Below are 13,843 nucleotides of genomic sequence, written 5' to 3'. Positions count from 1 at the left end.
CCTGATTTTGTCCTGCCGCCACTGCCACTTTCTCACCTTCCTGACTTTCAGTATGATCTTCATTAGTTCTTCGTCTGCCCACAAATCAACTCTGCAGCCTGGATTTCTCAGCACTGCCAGACCCATAGTGGTGCTGTCTGAGTTTTAGTGGCTAATGGAAAAGCATTTTTAATCAACAGGGAAATGGCACTCCTACCTAACTATTCTCTAGCCCTTGATGCCAGGGATTAAACCTCAGCTATGGTCATGAGATTTCATGTTAGTCTGACTATGTAGCTCCCAGGAAAAAAAAAAAAAAAAGATTCTTATGATGTAATCAAGAAACATCTAGATAAAGACAGAGCAGCATTTCAACTATGCTTGCTTGGGTATTTTGAGGGCTGGTCTGCTTTTGAAATGGCTTCCTTAAAGACCAAATGGGGAAAAGACAAGAGCTCCGGGCAATGCTTCAAAAGTCAACAGCTGTTCTGCCCTCCCACTCAATGCCCATTTACCACTTGGCTGCTTGCTGATGAGCTGCTTGTATGAGTGTTTGATAGCACCATAGTGAATTCCCAAGGTCACCCATTGGCTTGTCAGGCTTTCAGCAGATTTCTGGTGCCCCAGAAGTTTGGCTTCCCTGCCAAACAGCTTGTTACAGGGGAAAGAATAGCGGATTGGAAGTCAATAGTTCATTTTCAGGTCTGAATCTGTCCCTAATTACATATATGGTGTTAGGCAAGTCACTTGATGTCACTGGGCCTTAGTGTTTTGTGTGTTTTGTTGTTGCTGTTAACATTTTTTTATGGAAAATTTCAAAAATATACAAAAGTCAAAAGAACAGCATAATAAATCTTATGTACCTATCATGTAGTTTCAACAATTATCAACTCATGGTCAATTCTGATTCACTAAGACCCTGCCTTATATACTGGGCTATTGTGAAATAAGTCCCAGACTAATATCAAGTCCATAAACATTTCAGTGTGCATCTCTAAAAGACTAAGCTTATCTTGTTTCTTTAAAAAAAGTGACAATAGCATTAAATACTAAAAATGTTAACAATAAAATTTTCAAATTATCCAGTGTTCAAGTTTTCCTCATTTCTAATTAAAAAATTTTTTTTGAATAGGATGCAAATGAGGCCCATAAAAGTCAATTGTGGAAATGTTGCTTAAGTCTCTTTTAAACTATAGGTTCTCTATCTCTCTTGTGATTTATTTGCAAAAAACAAACAAACAAACAAACAAAAAATAAAATAAAATAAAAGACATAGGTCATTTGTCCTGTAGAGTTTCTCAGTCTGGACTTTGTTTATTGCATCCTCATAACAATGTGCAACATGTTCCTCTGTCCCCCCCATTTCCTGTTGTTAGATCTAGAGGCTTGATCACCAAAGGTACTAATTTTTGTAAGAAAGCTTCTCAGGTGGTATTATATACTTCCATCATGAAGTTCATAATGTCTGGTCATTTCTCCCTTTGAGTTGTTAGCAGCCTTTGATAACTGTTCTCAAGATAAATTATTTCATTAGGGGTTACAAAATGATAATACATGCCTTCTACATTTACTAGCTGGAGTACGTCTATAAAAACTAACTTCTCCTTGTAAACCTTGAGGCACAGATATATAGGAAAGACAAGATAAATACTTGGATCTTTCCTTATATTTACAAATTTTCAAAGATAATAACTTATTTCATTAGCATCCTCCACAGGAGAACCATGAAGTTTTGTTTGTTTAAAATCACTATAAACTTCTGGGTTTAAACATATTTGATGTGCTTTAATCCATTCCAGTAACTATTCTTATTTATGGCCAAATCAGACAATAGGAACCTCTTTAATTAGGCTAGTAAGTTCTTGTAACACAACTCTAGAAGTCTTCAACAGCTTGCTTGTTTTCTGGTGTGACAAGCTATTCTAGGCTTATCTCATACATTTCCTCAACCTGCAAAGTCATTTTTCCAAGAAGGCCTGGTTTGGAGCTCAGTTTTTACAGATTCAGAATTTTTTAAATTTGTTAAAACGAATTTTTTCATTTCAAGTGCATGATTCAGTCGTATTAATTATTCATTACCAAAACTTTTTCATTGCCCCAAACAGAAACTCTGTACCCGTTAAGCAATAACTCCCCATTCTCCCATCCTTCCGGCTCCGGTAAACTCAAATCTACTTTCATGTCTCTACGAATTTTATTTGTTCTAGATATTTCATGTAAGTGGAATCACACAATATTTGTCCTTTTGTAACTGGGACCTTAGTCTTTTTTATATAATCCACTAGTCTGTAGTAGCTACCTCAATTTCTTGATATGACAAGGTGTTCTAGGCACATTTTGTACATTTCTTGGCCTAGACCCCAAATCAGCCATTTCTCCACAGAAAATGAAAATATTTGATTTGATAAATCCTAAGTCTCTTTGAGCTTTAAAACAAATTGGTTTTATGGCAATTCTTCATTTAACAACTATTTGCATTGTATATAGTTTTAGAGTAAAATACCTCGGAAGACTTAACAACCATTTTTTCAAATCAGCAAGCAATTTTTCACAATACCAAAGAACGGATAAAACCTTAGCTCAGAATCTGTGTTTTAATACTTGCTAGTTCTCTCATGGCTATTGAATTCATGATACTAAGCACTCTGTATTAGTTAAGCTTGTACAAGTCATAAGGCCATCTGATTGTAAGGTAATATATCTCAGAAAATACTGTGCAGTACTTCATTGAAATAATTCCAAAAAGGGAAAAATTTCACAGATGCCACATTTTTAAATTGATTAAGAAATTGTATGGCTCACAATAGGCTAGGTTATGCAGCAATAGCAAACAATCCCCAAATCTCAGTGGCTAAAAACAAGGGTTTATTTCTTGTTTCCTAGTAGCCCTCTGCATGTCTGGACATCTCTCGAGGACGCTGTCATCCATGTGCCGGCTCCATCTCCACATCAACATGTACCTCCACGAACACCACGGCCGAAGGAGAAAGAACCTGGGGGTTGGACACCAGCAAGTAAATGCTCACATATAATTGACCAAGACAAGACACGTAGCCGTGCAACCTTCAAGAGGGAATGTCTTCATGTGCTCCATAGGGGAGATAAACTAGAATTGTTGGGTAGTATTTGTAATGTCTACCACATGCAAAATAATTTTCAGAAAATGGATGGGGAGAGAGAAATAAAGTGATATAGAGGGTAGGAGACAAAGCAACATCTAAATCATGAATTGTTTTGGACGACAGAGAGTTAGAGGATAATATTTTTAGGATGGATTTTACCAGCGGACAAACAATTTTACCCAGAGCACTTTCTGACTCTGGCAGTAACCTTTTCCTTTAGAGCCATTTCATCTTAATCCTTTTTAAAAACAAACAAACACGCTGAGGAAGGACTGGAGGAAGGATGTTAAGTAGGTGTTAGTGTATTTAGGGGCTCTACTTGAGAGCAGGTGTGGGGATCAACAGACATTCCTACTGACAGTGTCTCTGCAAGAGTGAAACTGAAATAAAGAATAAACTTGTAAAAGAAGCAAACAATTTATCAATACCTTGCAGCACTTCTACACAGTCTGGAAATGTTTTAGAGCAGTCGCCTGTGCTCGTGTCCTAAGGTTGCCATAACAAATTACCATAAATTTGGTGGCTTAAAAAACAGAAATTGATTCTCTCACAGTTCTGGGAGCCTGAAGTCCAAAGTCAAGGTACTGGCAGGAATGCGGTCTGGGGAAGGTGCTGTTTCTTGCCTCTTCCAGCCCCCGATGGCTCCAGGAGCTCCATGGCCTGTGGCTACATCGCTCCAAGCTTTGCCTCCATCTTCACAGAACTCTGGGTCTGTCCCCTAAGGACACTTGTCACTGGACTAAGTCCCCCACCCCCACCCACCCCCATCCACCCTGCCCCAGATAATCCAGGGCAAGCTCTTCTTTTCAGGATCCTTAGATAATTACAACATGCAAGACTCTTTCTCCTTTCTCCAAATAAGAGAACAGTCACCTTTTCCAGGAATTAGGGCATGGACATATCTTTTGGGGGTCCACCATTCAATCACTACAACTCCGTAAGGAAGTATAATCACTGGCGAAAAGTCAAGGCAAAAATACCACCATCTGTCTCTGCAGTGCTGAAGAAAGAATGTGAATCCAGACACAAATCCATGAGACTTTCTTTAGTGCTCTTTTTTAAAAATAAAAAAGCTAATAAAATAAAAACCTTAAGTCACAAGAAGTTAAATTATGATTATGACCCTTTTCATTATGAAGCCGGGGTGGATAAAAATAAGTGTAAGCACTGTGATTTTGGAGGTTCTCTAAAGGTATTAGACACTGTCTTATGTGGAACATCTCCATCCTCAGTGATTCTGGATAAATTACCTGTGACCTTAACTTCCTTCTTGATTAAATTATAAGCTATTATGTATTACAACATGATTAAATATATGCCATTCCAAACCAAGCCCAAGAAAAAAGACCCATATTTCAAGTTAAGCTTTTTGTATTTGAAAAGAAGACAACAACCTTGGACCATTTCTAAGTCATAGAGCAAAAAGACTGATGAATCACATATTCTGAGTATCATTGAGTTGAAGGCAGTGAAATTTGTTATATACCATGATATTTGAGAATGTATGTAAGGTTTCAAAATGTACTCCATGGTTCAGTACTATTAAGTCCTGATAGATCCAGTTGATACATTGCGTCATCAACCTGCCAGGAAGCCTCTGGAGAGCCATTTGTCCCTGGATCCAAACCAAAGATGTACCCTGACTGTTAAAAAATATTTTGTTGGACTAAATGACTGTGCTACCTTTGACAGGCCTGCCAAATGAATTATGACAACAGTGGACCACTTTGGGCCCTAGGGCAGTGCTACCAAAAAGAAAAAGAAAAATTCTGATCTTATGTATAACAAATGCACCATTCGTTTTGCCATGAATCCTAGTTGAGGTCCAAGGTTTTTGCACTTTTTTGTATTGGAAGCTTGATAGCATACAGATGTCATTTATCTTCTATATTGTTTTCTCTTTTTTTAATTTTAAAATTACTTTATTTGTTAAAAAAAAAAAATTCCAAACAAAATAAAGCAAAGCAATGGGAAAAACAAATATCCTGAAATAACTTCATTCCTTCCAATATATTCCTACCATAACAAAAGAAAATTAACAAACCATAGTCAATTTTGTTTAAAGGGGCATATACTTAAAATTTGCATATAATGTTATTTTCTGAATCACAAGGTAGTTGAGGTTTAACGGAAAGAGGTTAGGTTTGATTTCAAATTCAAATATTACCACCTATTAGGCATAAGACATTATGTTCCCATTCTTTTTAAATGGGATAATAAGATCTATCTTGTGGATTCATGATGCAAAGGATGGCTTTTATTATTATTATCTAACAACAGGCTTCCTCTAAAATTGCTAACTTAAAGGCTTACAAGGATAAATGTGTGAATCCTATTTTTATGTATAGACAATAGGGAGCAGTTATGCCTTTGACCCAACTGGAAAATGCATAACCTGCCCAGACACATCCAAAAACAAAACAGCAGCAATCACAAATAACAACCACCACAGCAATAATCAATCCTTTGTGCAAACAAGACCAAACCTATCTGCCCACAGGTCTCTAAACATTCAAACTCTTTCTAACATATATTTAGGAAGAGTCATCAGAAATTAATTTGCCTTTGGGCTTCTTTATATCCCAGACATGCAAAAGAGGCTTTCACTTTATTTTTTTTCAAATAATTTCTCAGCTTATTTTAAGCTTTCCCTCACTCCTTTGACCAGCACATTAGTAATTCTGTACATCCCCACTATGTGTTACTGCTCTCCTGCTGATTCAGAGAACATGATCACTTGGATATCCACAATAAGTTTGTTTGGTTTCTCTGTCTGACTAACTTAATTTCCGGAAATTCACAGAAATCGAACAGAAGGGAAACGCAGAATATGTTTCATTTTCCTCAGGGTTTTGCCACATTTTGTGCATTTCTCAAGTCCCAGGCCCATGGAATGCCATTAATAGTTATGACTTCTCTAAGACAAAGACTTAATTTTTAGTCTTACTGCATTTCTTTGTGCTTTCCTCTACGTTGTGTTTTACAGGCATTTTAGAAAACACAAATCTCTTACCCAAGGGGAGAAAAGCTGCCTAAAACAATTCCTTGTTTTTACTGTTTGTTCAAAAAAGATTTTTCTACCACAAGTGTTTGCAAGTTTACTTTCTTGCAAAGGATGGGCTTTCTTAAAATTTTCCAATGGTCCGAAGTCCAATGCCATGAGTACTTGAAATTAAACACCCAAGTGTTTCTCTTTCTCTTTGTTAGCACCACAAGCAATCCCTTCCTCTGAATATTAGACTCAGTCTAACTCAGCCAGCATCTGGAAGCACGAGGACATAGAGGGGAAAATTCAGTTTCACCATGAAATCTGCTGTTAGGTCCCATCATTTTATAAATTCAGCACAGCTCTCCTTGATCCCCATGTTCAGCTCTGTACGGGGATACACACCAGGGGTCAGAGTGTTTGTAGAGAAAGAAGGGGTTAAGATCACAGAAGCAGGTGTGCAAAATTATTATTCAAAAATTTATCTAAGGATAAAACTTAATCAGACCAAAGATTATGAAGAAATGGACTCAAACCAAGACTACTTTGCTGACCCATTGCATTCAACGTTTTTGCACTTGCACAGATTTATTTCACTTTCCAAATATATTTTACAACAGTATAATTCTATGATCTGTTACATGTATACATGCCCAACAGCATTATTTTAATTCTACTTAATATTTGCAAACAATATGTCTATAAGGCACTTAAAAACACTTGGGCCGACCTCATTAAAAGAATGCCCCCAAGGGAAGTAGCAGAAGCTTAGCAAGTTCTTTTCCTCCACCCCCTATCCTCTTTCACTCCAGCTCCAACCCAACAAATACACTCATATTCTAATTAAGGTGCAAAATATATATATATATATACACATATATATATATATATATATATATAATATATATATATATGTATATATATATGTATGCATGTATATATATGTGTGTGTATATATATATATATGGAGGACGAAAACCTTAAATATAACCAAATCACTAAACTTAGATATTAGAATTGAACTTCATTGGACAGGTGCATTTTAAGACAGAATATTGTGGGCTCCACAAAGGAAAATCTGAGTTTGTTTCTTTGACTTGCTTGTTTGAAAACTGCTTTGTCTTGCATGGATGAGAAGAGATCAGATGTGATTCAGACCTGCTTTCAAGCATTTGCTTCAGTAATCTCTTAGTCTTTCACTGTGTATTCCTTCAGACTTTGCCTAGGCCTTTTGAATTTTGTACCTGGATTGCCTTTGGGATGAGCTGTATTGCCGATAATTTGAAGATGGTTACCTATGATTTGGCTATTAAGAAGATTTGCAGGTCATATCCAGAAAATGTGATAAAGTTTTTGTAATCCATTTCGAAGACACATAATCTAACATGATTCTATTCTTTCATTTCTCTTCAACTTACACATATAATCTATTACACTGTTTAATCGAGGCTAAATATGCAAGGACAGTGGCACTATAGCATTTCTTAACCTGTTATCAAGACCACAATATTTTAACTGGAATGAAAACCCAAATGCAAATTTCCGTTCCCTTTATATAACATTTATGTAATAAAGAATGAATTGAGTACATGATTTTTCATTTCTGGAGTACTAGGGCTAGTAATGCATGAGCTGCAAGAAGCAACATTAATCTATCCAGCCGCTAAGAAATGAAATGTCACTTAGAGGAACTTGTTCTTGCCGGCACACTCTTTTGTGTAATTCTCCATCAAAAAATAGAGAAAAAAAGTAATTCTTTTTCCAATTCCATTATATCATGGCACATCTACCCGCTTTCATGTTTTAGTGCCCACATATGGAGCATACCCAAGCTTGAGTTTTTCAAGGATGCTTCATTTTATTTCATTTTTCACATGAAAGAGGTGATTTTAAAAATAAAAAGAAAGGTGGGGTGAGAAGAAAAGGAAATATTTCTTCAAAAGAACATTTTTCTGGGGACTTTCCAGAATGCTCAGAGAGAAGAGGAAAGGTGATGGCTACCTGAGCTGCACATGGCGATGTGCTCCTTCCAGCTCCCACTCACTGGCCTCAGCCCACTCACCAGCTGCAGAAAATGGTGAAAGAAACCACTTACTATGATGTTTTGTAGCTCAAACTCATTGCCACCGAGGAAGAATTTTATAAAAAGCTTGCAGAAAACAAGCTTTGAAGTAACACCTTGATAAGAATCCAAATGAAGGGAAGAAGATTAAACTGATTTCTCAAGCTTAGTAAGTGCTCTCTGATGGAAAGAGAGGAGAATTATACGACAAATAGAGAGAATGGACCATCAAAGATGGTGGAGCAAGTGGGGTTTGGGCACCCCCATGGACAATTTTGATCTGTTTTAACCTACCAAGATTAAAAAAAATATTTCTTTAAAATTGTACTACACAGGTCCCTCTTTTCTTAAACAAAGACTTAAACAGAATTTAATCTTTTCTTGGTGATTCAATTTCATCATTACAAATGTCACTGACTGTACCTTTCCATCCGCAGTTCCTCTGACTCAGCTGAGACTTACAAAGTGAATTGTCCTTAGAGTCAATCACACTACCTGTTTTCAATTTTAATTTACAGATGCCTCCTCTATGTAATTTGATGACGAGATGGTGAAGAGGAGCTCTGTCCTCATGCCTATTGTTCACTTTCATTTTGCTGATTAGAACTTCCTTCTTGGAGTCTTTCTGCCTTCCTAACATGTAGTGCTGCTGTGGCCTGGGAAACCAGGGGGCCGATTATTAGCGTTCTGGGTGAATTTGGAGTAATCAGAGCCTGGCGAGACTAAGGACTTGCCTTGAGTAAAGGGCATAATAGTTAATGAGACCTGAGCTGGTCAGAGGTCTTTTTAGCTTCCTTCCCATTTCCTAATTCAGCACCAGTTAGCTGACATGGCCAGATAAGCAACGTCTGGACAAACAGCACATTATATTTGAAGGCATGTTGCTTCACACTGAAGAGTAAGAAATTATATAAAGCTGATGGCATTACACTTTACATGGAAGCAACTTTGGAACTTGTTTTGACAGCCAAATCCCTTAAATGGAAGTGGAGATGCGTCCCACCTACTCCGGCATCGCCTGCTCTTGAGACCCTGAGAATAGACTCCTCAGAGCCCAGAGCCTTCTGTTACCTCCCTCCCCAAAATACAATACTTTCTGATTTTTAATTCAATTAAACACTTTTCACTCTCCCCAATAAATGTAGAAAACCGAGGTAACAGTAAAGAAAGACATTTTAGTAGCTCGGGAAATGACCTTCAACACTGTTTTTCCTTATGAAGGAAAGCCAACCTTCCCTTCCATTCCAGAATTTTAATGCATTTACTTTTTGGTTTTTAATCTTGATAGACACGTATGTTCCATGTATGCTTTTCATAGAATTCTTCCTGGACCAGGGGCACAACTGCATCTACAATAATCTATAATAATGTTTTAACATCTCTCAATCCAAAAACACCCTCCATCCAGAGAGAAACCAACCTATTCAAATCAATACTTGTCATCCTTGAGGCAAAGTCTGCTGGAATCCTATTATGGTACTGGTCTCAATGAACTAACATATTCTATTTTTAATCTCTCAGCACTGATTTTTTTTTTTAGGGTAGTCTTTTAACTTTTATTATAATACAATGTGGAGTAATGAAAAGAATACTGGAGTCTAAGTCAGAAAACATATGAACTGCTATGACAATCAAAGAAATAATATTTGTAAAAAGTCTTTGAAAATGTAACATATTAGTTTTTTATGTATAAACAATCTTTTATTAAATGCCCACTATATGTTGGGCACTGTTTTTGGCACTGGGAATAGAGTAGTGAGCAAAATTAAATATCTGTTTTTGTAGATATTACATTTTAATAAGGACAAATAAATAATAACAGATTTATTTTTTTAAAAAATAGCATCATCACCATTATTAAATAAAACAAATTTTTTTACTTGTGCCATGCTTAAGATCTGAATCACAAACACCTAGAATTTGAGGTTGGAAGGTAAGGACTTGGTTTTGCAGACTGGCTCCCTGTCATTTATTCCCTGACTATACCAACAATCAAATCACTTCATCTCACCGAGGACATTTCTTGACTGTAAATGTGGGACAATGATACTACTTACCTCACAAGAATGTTTTAAATATTTTTAAAAGATGGATCATTTGCTTTGCACATCTTAAAGTAGTGTGCAATTTTACACATATTCAGTCCTCAGTCTTAGCAATGTTAATTTGATGTCTTCTTTCCACAGAGAAGCTCAGTGAACTTTCCTAGCTTTGGATAATTTAGGATATCTCATTTTCTGAACATACGATAAGTAAATAAATGAAACTACAAGGGGAAAAAATGGCTATAACTTTTATGAAAGGTTTACAATCTAAGTGTCCACTGTTCCAGATAATACAAATTGTGTTCACATTACAACATTAAAGCTATGCGAGCCATGAATAGGTCAACGTTTTGCCAAGACCAGAGTAAATGACAACTATTCACATATCAGTTCTCCATTGTTCTGATTACAAGCTTATACATCAGGATGATTCATGGTTTACTTGCTTTTCAAGTCACAATTTCAAGCAACATCATTTGTCTTCTATCAGCAACTCATGCTTAGACCAACAGTCTATGTGCTGATGTCTAGTATTTCACATCATTTCTAGTCTTGGACTGCCTCATTCAGATTTAATGTCTTTAAAGTAAATGGTGCAGATGGCCTAAGGGAAAAAAACAACTTTTCATTTACATATATTTCTTCATCATAATTATTATGCCTGGCTGAGTGTCTAGCTCAGTGCTATGTACAAAGTAGTTTCCTCAATAAATTTTGTCCAATAAATACTGTAGTACTTATTACTGTCTCCAATTGCATGTAACAAGTCAAAGACCAGTCTGTTTCTGGGAGAACAATATGCATCAGGGATGTAGATTTAAACCAGATGAGAGAAAACAGACAGGGGAAAGAACACGACCTATAAGATGGGTGTTCTTTGATTCATATGTTCACTCAAGAAGTAGGTTTTTGGATGCCTAATGTGTACCAGGTCCTGTACTAGGGTGGAGATACAACTAAGACATATTCTCTGCCCTCAGATAGAACCAACTTAGAAAGGGAGTGAGCCACATAAATGGTTACCAAAAAAAAAAAAATAATAATAATAATAAATGGGGGCAGGCAGGGGAACATGAGAAAAGGCATGGAAATAAAAACAAAGTAGTGCAGTCCAGAACAGGCCAATTCGTAGAGATGGAAAGATTACTGGTTGCCAGGGTTTGGGGCCAGGGAGGAATGGGGTGACTGTTAATAGATTTGTGGTTTCTTTTGGTAGTGATGAAAACGTTCTGAAATTAGATAACGGTGGTCGTTGCCCAACCTTGTGATGATACTGAAAACCAATGAATTATGTACTTTAAAGTGGTAAATGCTATGGTGTACAAATTGTATCTCCATTTTGAGAAAAACAAACATATATACAGGTCCAGGAACAATGAATTCTGCAGTGTGCCTAGGACACAGAGAAGAGGGTGTTTAGGCTTTGTTATAATGAACCTATAGCTCCAAGATTGAGAGTTTGCTCTTAATTTATTAGGCAAAATACAGTTATTGAAGAATTTTGAGCTGGGAAAGGAAATGAACTACATGTTAAGAGAGTTAGTCTGGCAATAATTGGGAGGATAACTTGGGTTTAAAAGAGACAAAAGGTGGAAAACCGAAAAAGGAAGAGCAGTAGAGAGTGACTGGGGAGAGCTGGGGAAATCCTCAACTTGTTTAGGGAAACTTTCCTCTCCTCTTTTTTTCAACCAACAGAGCTCTGTAATTAGCCTACCTCCAGGGCATAAGAATGTTAGAAATGTTGATTTTGAATATGGATTGCCCTGTGAACAATAATAGAATGGAAATTTATTTATATTTGTATTGTTTAGTAGTAAAAACACAGAAAAGTAGAGACACTTAGAGGATAAAATCCTCAGAATTTGGTGATGGGTTAGATATGCTGTTGGCGGGGGAGATGCCAAGAATGACTTCTGGTTTGTGGTTTGCATAAATAAATAACTTATTCACTGAGACAGGGATGTTGAAAGAGTACAGGTTTGGGTTGGGAATGGAGAAAGGGATAGTGAGTTCAATGGTACACAGGCTGAAATTGAGATGCTTTTGATACACCCTAATGTAAACCTAAAGGATCTGAAGCTCTCTTGTGAGTCTTTATGTATAGAGTGTAACTGAAATTATGGGTGTGGGTAAGATCTCTTAGAGGGTATAGAGGAAGATGAGGGAAAACCTTGAGGTACTCTGAAATTGAAGATGGGGTGCAAAGAGGATGAGCCTGCGAAGGATGCAGATAAGGAGAAGCCAGACAGGAAGAAGGAAAACAGCAATGTTGCTCTTCTAAAGGTAAGAAAAGGGAGAGTTTTAGATGAATAGGAGTATTCCACAGAGTTCAAAGCTGCTGAGAAGTGAAGTAAGAGGAAGATTTGGCTATACAGAGGTCATTGATGACATTTGCCAGTTAAATAACCATCCATAGCAGATGACTCCTAAAGGTAAAATTACAGTCTAGCTCTCTTTCCTGACCTCCAGACACATCTCCTATTGCATGTTGAATGTCTAATAAACATCTCAAGTTTAACATGTTCAAAAGAGAGTTCCTGGTTTTCTTCCCAAATTTACTTTTTCTGCAGTATTCCTTATCTCATTTAATGGCAGCTCCATCCTTCAAGTTTCTGAAGGCAAAAAATATTTGACATTATCCTTGACTTCTTACATTTCCTTATATTCCTCATTGTTATGACCCACTTCTATGCACATCCTGCCCCCCTGCTCATTCCCTACTAGCCTTTTTGCTGTCCCTTGAATACACTAGGCATATCCCTTTGCTATCTGTTCCCTCTTCCTGGAATAGACTTCCCACTATGTCAAATTGGTTTTGCTTCCCACCTCCTCAGATCTTCTTTCAAATGTCTCCTTATTAGTGAAACAGTTAACTTTCCTTAACTCCTTAGCTACCTTTTCTGCTCTTTTTTTTTGTCCAACACACTTATCACAATTAAATGAACTGTGTAGTTTAATTATATATTTGTTTTATATCTGTTATATGTGCTTCCCCAACAAGAATGTCATCTCAATGGAGGCAGGGATTCTGGATTTTATTCAATGCTATATCCCAAGCCATGTAGTAAGGTTAAAGAAACATTTGGTAATGAATAATTCAATGAATTGCCTTGAGCCTGGCAGCCATATTGGATAGTTAGAGTAGTGAATGAGAACTGATGACATGAGTCAGAGAGATTAGATAAAACCTACAGGAAGGTTGACTGATACTGGATATGGAGAGAAATAGGACGATTTGAACACATTTAAACAACCTCAACAGAAAGGAGAGGTTGCAAATACAAAATTCTCCCCACCTTTCCTCCTGTAACTATGGACAAAGGGTCCATGCTCCTACGTAAGGCCAACCCTCCACTTCGACCTAGGATCCCACCCGCTTTAGTCTGTGCAGACAGGCACCCGTGACACACTATTCAAAGGCACCACACACAAAGAGGACCATGTGATGGTCTCCCATGGAGCTGAGCAGTGGTGCAGGGCCCTACTCAAGGATATCACTTCTGTACATGTTTCCCTCTACCCTATATTATCAGCTTTTCCTTCTCAACTGGATCATCCTGTTACATACAAATAAGCTGTTATTCCCCTCAGCATTAAATAAAATAAAATGAATTTAAAATCCTTGATTTTAACAGAAAAAATTTAAATA

General features: G+C 37.0%; 1 pseudogene; it reads right to left on the bottom strand.

The window, feature by feature from the left end:
- LOC119507738 overlaps positions 1 to 13,843 on the bottom strand; it is a 193,117-nt pseudogene that overhangs the window by 114,260 nt on the left and 65,014 nt on the right.

The sequence above is a fragment of the Choloepus didactylus genome, chromosome 13, assembly GCF_015220235.1.
Source record: "Choloepus didactylus isolate mChoDid1 chromosome 13, mChoDid1.pri, whole genome shotgun sequence".
Classification (NCBI taxonomy): Eukaryota; Metazoa; Chordata; class Mammalia; order Pilosa; family Megalonychidae; genus Choloepus; species Choloepus didactylus.
Note: the sequence above shows the minus strand (reverse complement) of the source record. Positions and strands in the feature narration are given on the sequence as shown.